The sequence below is a fragment of the Cupressus sempervirens genome, chromosome 1, assembly GCF_028749045.1.
Source record: "Cupressus sempervirens isolate cs-2001-9-10 chromosome 1, ASM2874904v1, whole genome shotgun sequence".
In the NCBI taxonomy this organism is placed as follows: domain Eukaryota; kingdom Viridiplantae; phylum Streptophyta; class Pinopsida; order Cupressales; family Cupressaceae; genus Cupressus; species Cupressus sempervirens.
In genome coordinates, this window is record NC_143118.1 from 375,389,198 (window position 1) to 375,394,229 (window position 5,032).

Consider the following 5,032-nt stretch of genomic DNA (forward strand, 5'->3'; position numbering starts at 1 on the left):
AGCCATTAACATAGATAAGCGCAAAAGACTTCTAGAAAACTAAGCGAACCAGAGGAAACTTTATCCGGAGAATGTGGTCGGACGATTCAAAGTTCTTCTCCAACACGATTTCTTTTGCATTACATTCACACGACTGTTGAATAAGCTCACAAGAAAGAGTGTAAGCAATGCCCCGACTCACGTATCCCTCACGTAACAATAACCTCATCGTATCTACAACTCCGCCGGCAGGCCGCCAAAGACATTTTCTCGTCTACTTACGCGCTTACTCCAACTATAAATCTAACACAAACCAATCCTTAAAACAGTAATCAACACATTCAATCCAATGAAGAAAAGATCAAGCTCCACGATTTCAGAGGCCAAAACAGACGATCAGAAAACCCCACTTGTACCGTTTGACAATGAAAACGGGCCTGAAAATGTCACAGCAAGATCAGATTCCTCTGCATTGACACAGACGTTAGCCGGTGCGTCCCATCTAGCAAACCTTCTTCCCACGGGCACTCTCCTCCTTTTCCAAGTGCTCTGCCCGCTCGTCTCCAGGAACGGCCACTGCGACCACGTGAGGCGTTACATGACGGCAATCCTACTCTCCTGCTGCGGCCTTTCGGGATTCCTCGCCAGTTTCACAGACAGTTTCAAGGGCTCCGACGGGAAAGTATACTACGGCTTTGCCACGCCGAAAGGGCTCTACACTTTCGAATACATGAGCCCGGGCAGCGGAGCGCCGGACCCGGCTAAGTATAAATTGCGGCTGCTTGATTTCATGCACGCTTTTCTGTCTCTGCTGGTGTTTGCCGCCATTGCTCTGTATGACAAGAACGTTGTGGGGTGTTTCTACCCTGCCCCAAAAGAAGAGGTGGAGGAGATTCTTGGTGTGCTGCCCGTCGCCATTGGAGTAGTCTGCACCACGCTTTTCGTTGCCTTCCCCACCACCCGCCACGGGATTGGCTCCGGTACTGGCTAAACAGTTTGGAACTAAAAAACACCGACTGTCCTCCTTGGTAATTGGGTATATTCCCGTCTCAGATTAATGTTGCCGATTTCTTGATTCGATTCCGAATTGGATTTGTTTGCATTCTCAAATTTGAAGTTTTATTTCGCCGAATTCGTTACACTTCGCTGACAAGACGGCAAACTGTTGCTGTAAATTCAATTATCTTTTGGGGCTTCTCAATTGTTTGATTCCTTAGGCAAATCTAATCCTGTCCTGCCAGTAATTTTCATAAATTGGTTTGATATTTGAGAGCCCGAGTGTAGTCACCCCGTTCTTACGTTACAAATATTCGTGTTGTAGGTAGCATCTTTTTGTTTCCGAGATCTGAACTTTCGGTACACGTCAACATTATTTAACATCAGTGGTGCAGAGAATAGTTGAAGACAGTGGAATCACAGAGACAGGCGCTCCATGTGACCGTGTCTTAAGCCTTGGCTTGTCAATTCGGATACAGTAAGATGATAAGACATGTACGTAACCACGTGAAATATAAAAAGCTTTGGGAACCAAACTTTTCAAGGACGGAACTGAGAGGGTTGAGCAAGTCTAGAAATTGCTACAGTAGAACCGTACTGGGGATAAAATAAAGTTTCTTCCTTGGATCTTCAAATGAGCGACAGTTTTCAGAATGTTTTTTTTTTTTTTTAATTAATAAAAAAAAGAATTAATGAATTATTTGATAGATTTATCGTTACCAATTGGATTTATAGTTATAATTGGATAATGGACAGTTCATAATTTGCTCATTAAGTTTTTAATAATGGGAAAACTAATATAAAATATATGAAATTATTATACAGGGTGTTTATGGGAGATTAAAAAATGATTTTAATATAAAGTAATAAAAAATATATAGAAATAATATTATCTATCATAATTTAAAATTTATGTTGTTGAATATCTTTTAGAATTATATTATGTAATATCAAAATTTTTTTTGAATGAGCATTATTAAATACGATTGTATTTGACATGTCTTGGAATTGAAATATGCTTCTTGGTAGAATTTGAAGAGGATATTTTATCATCCAAATGTCTTCAACATTGCCTTAACATATCTAGTGTAGATTGGAAAGTTGCAAGAGAGGGGTCATAATCTAACTAGGTACAAAATAGTGTGACATGCAACTTTCCTTGTTTGTCAGAAGAGTAAAGCAACTAGAAGGGGAGGCATTAATGCTTCTTTAAAGGGGATATCCAAATTGGAATCAAATACGTCTAAATCAAATCACGGATAAAAAATATTATGAAATGAAATGTAAAATTGCATTATCATTTAAATAGAGAAATAAACATATAAGTTTTCTCCAAAAACCATAAAACTTCACTGATGACTTAGATGTACCAATTTTTGTCAAGAAAACTAAAAATGTTTAATAACTGCTTTGGTTGCATGCAAATAATTAAAAATGTAATAATTAACATAATAAAATTCATATGATATACCATTATAATCTCTATTGTATATGGTTTAATGAATTATACAACATCTCTCTCTATTACACACAGACATATTATTTTTGATTAAGTAAAACAAGTTTTAACAGGTGCCTGAAACCCAACAGTAAACAAAAGAGACCTACATTGTGTCCTGAGCATGAAGCAATTCAAAAAGAAACAACAAGCCAAAGAAGGCCACGAGAACTTGACAAAATAAAACACAACCTCTAAAGGAGCAGGCAAGACTAGCAAACAAAAAACCAGAGGAAAACTAGAAAAGCCAGGGGAGCCAATCAAGGCATCATATCTTTGACCACTTTGCAACCTTGAGCTCCAACATTTCAATGGTCTCTTTTGCTTCACTCATCAACTGTATGTCATTAGGAGAGTCATATTTGTCCCTCTTATTTTTGTTCGATCTCATTTTATTACTCAGGCTCTCACCAAGGGGGTTGACATCCTCTTTTGTTACCCTGCTGTCCTCATTTTCCATGTCATCTTTCACCCCTATGCTAACCTCCATCATAGTATGCAGTTGTTTGATATTATCATTTAAGTCTTTGATAATATTGAAGCTCTGGTTAGTAGTGTTGTGGAGAGAGGTCTCCATCCTTTTCATTCTGTTTTCCACCTCAGTGAGTCTGATATCTAGTTTGTTGATTATGTCAATCCCATCTTCCCCTTCCTTCCTTTCCTGACATAGACATATTCTTACTTTGCAAGAAAACAGGTATTTAATTTAAATGTAAGTTTTCCATTATATAATGGTCAATGAAAAGGTTACACTATAAAACGTAATCTCTCTCTTACACTTATGAAGAAATAATGTTTATTGAATGCTAAGATATAAAATACTCATACACACAGCTTATACGATAAAATGGAAGGAAATATCATGATACATGTTTTTTTACTATATAATACTTTTTCAAGGTAGTAAATGCCTAGAATATTCATATACATTGGTCCAAATACATTTAAGATATGTACATAAGATTAAACAAACAGTAATTCACAAAGTAGTGCATCTATAAGATAAAATATTAAATACAAGAAAATTAAACTTATATAAAAACTATATCCACTCAAATGGTTTTATCTCATTGATTATGTGGTTCTTCTATATATATATAGTAGTTATGATATAAGTTTAAGAACTTATGTACCATTTTATAGCTAGTAAACATATTTATATTCTTTGACATCACCATATAAATCAAAATTGATAGTACAACACTTCATTGACATAATTTTTATGACGAAAACACACATCAAATTAGAAAAATGAAATATATTTAGTCAGGTGAAAACAAAATAGAGCTGTTATCTTTAGCTAAATATATTTTAATTAAATGTATAAATAAGTGTAAGACATGAAGGTCTTATTGGTTTTCCATCAATAATGACTATTTAAATAATATTATTTTAGATCATTGTAAAATGAGTAAGGTTAAGATCATTTCTATACATAAAAATATGGATTTGTTACAACATCAAGAAATGTACATGTTCAACATTTGTTTGATGGTATAGTCCTATTAATATTTACCATTGATTTGAATATTTCATCTAAATCTATTTAGTAGGAGAATGCTTATCAATATGATTATCAATTATCAATAAATCAATTATACATTATCAAAAATCAAAAAAATGATAATATTAGATTAAATAATAAATTGTGTAATAATATGTGTACCATATAGATATCAATTAGTGTATATGAGTAAGTGAATGGAAAGGGGGACAAAAAGAGAGCCAAAGTGGTCTTTTTTAAAAAAAATAACTACACTCTAGAAAGGATGGGTAATTTGATATCATGTGCTTAAACATTGAAGATATAATAAGAAAAATAATTCTAGTACTTAAAGTTTTAGTTTCTAAACTATAAAATATTCAAAAAAATAATTTAAAGTTGAATAAGACTAAAATTATACAATATAGTGTCTAGTATACAAAATCTTGTGATATTTCTATGCGAAATCTTGTACTTTGATACTAGTTAGTAGAACATGGTCAACATTAAGCACTAACACATCATGATTTAGCAGTATTACTTATCAATAATAATACTAATTATGATGCATACTAAAATAGTTAAATTCATAATGACACAAATTTAACTTGGTTTGAACCTAATGTAGACTATATCCATGGAGAAACAATCATTTACTTTATTTTCATTATATAGTAAAGAGAAAATTACAACTTGACTATTTTTTGTGTTCCCTTTTCACCTATATTTTTGGTGGTTTAAAATGAATTTACACACCAAAATAAGGCCGACTCTTTCATCAAACTAGTTGCCTATTTTTATGCTTCACAAGTATTAGTCTTGAGTCCCTAGTTATAGGTGTTAACCAGGTAGAAAACTCTACAAGGGGTGTTGGCCTTAAACCCCTATTGTGGATTCTACTCTCATGCCATCCCAATATAATTAAGTTGTGGCACCTATTTAGGGGGAAAAGGGGGACACTTTAATAAGATTGTAGCTCTAATGTAGATCTGGAAACTATGTGCATATAATCAGCCCAATTAAGATAAAGATATGAAAGGAAATAAAATATGATAGACTCGCCTTGAAATATGTAA

The 5,032-nt window shown here is 33.7% G+C and overlaps 1 pseudogene across 2 annotated transcripts; it reads left to right on the top strand.

The window, feature by feature from the left end:
• The first annotated feature begins 268 nt into the window (after positions 1-268).
• LOC149577806 (protein DMP3 pseudogene) lies at positions 269-1,682 on the top strand (annotated as a pseudogene). 2 transcript variants are annotated; one of them, XR_016363936.1, is made up of 2 exons: positions 269-1,015; positions 1,301-1,682. The product of XR_016363936.1 is annotated as a protein DMP3 pseudogene, transcript variant X2 (transcript). The 2 variants fall into 2 exon arrangements; XR_016363928.1 differs by having other exon boundaries at positions 270-1,007.
• The last annotated feature ends 3,350 nt before the right edge of the window (positions 1,683-5,032 follow it).